Source organism: Octodon degus, unplaced genomic scaffold (genome assembly GCF_000260255.1).
Source record: "Octodon degus isolate 3935 unplaced genomic scaffold, OctDeg1.0 scaffold00025, whole genome shotgun sequence".
NCBI classification, from domain to species: Eukaryota; Metazoa; Chordata; class Mammalia; order Rodentia; family Octodontidae; genus Octodon; species Octodon degus.
The window spans coordinates 746,136-747,018 of NW_004524601.1; the positions used below are offsets into that span (position 1 = coordinate 746,136).

Sequence of the window (883 nt, forward strand, 5' to 3'; positions counted from 1 at the left end):
ATTAGTTGGCCATAGTTTTGTCCCACCTCCTGCCCACCTAAGCGAGTTCCCATTCTCTCTACCTTAGCCCCACATGGCTTTACACTATAGGAGAGATAGCTCAGTAGAATAAGCATTTGCCTGGCAAGTGCAAGGCCCTGAGTTCAATCCCTGGTTCTGAAAAACAAACAAACAAACAAAAAAAGATGTTCCCAGTTTTATACTATAAAAGTCCCTGGAAGAGACACCTTCTCGGGGAACTACCCGCTCGGGCCCCCCTCCTGTCCCTCTCTTGGACAGGAGATGTCTTTCTCTCAATAAATATATTCTGCGCATTAAAAAAAATTGTATCTGGTACAGGGTCTCAGTATGCAGCTCCAGTGTGGCATGATTCTGGGGCTCAAACCCTAGTCCCTGTGCTTGATCCCTGGTCCCCTGCGCTTGCCAAAGGAGGTGCTCAATCCACTGCTGGCCCTTTTTTCTTTTTGTCTTTTTGAGACAGCATCTCATTATTTGTTCAAAGTGCCTTAAATTTACTTTGTAGTCCAGTCTGGCCTTGAACTTAAAATGATCTTCCTGCCTCAGTTTCCTGAGGGCTGGGATTATACCACCACACCTGGCTCCATTTTTTATTTCTTTGATTTGTTTTTTTTTTTTAACTATGATCTTTGTTATTTCATTCTAGACAAAAAAATGCTACAGGCCTTGTTATTACCTTGAATTTAACCATTCTTTATGAATAAACACTTCCCAATTTGTTATTTTTACTTATTTCTCAAATCTTGAAATTGTGGTTTTTGGTAGTTTTACTCAATGTTTGTAGTTGTTTTTACGGACCTTTCTTGTCATTGTTGCAAGTTCTCAATAGCATTTTTTTTAAATTTTATTTATTTGTGTGTGTGTG

At 39.8% G+C, this 883-nt stretch overlaps 1 protein-coding gene across 1 annotated transcript in view; it reads right to left on the reverse strand.

The window, feature by feature from the left end:
* Positions 1-883, reverse strand: part of Bzw1 (basic leucine zipper and W2 domains 1) — a 24,643-nt gene that overhangs the window by 23,413 nt on the left and 347 nt on the right. The gene's annotated exons all lie outside the window — the stretch shown is intronic.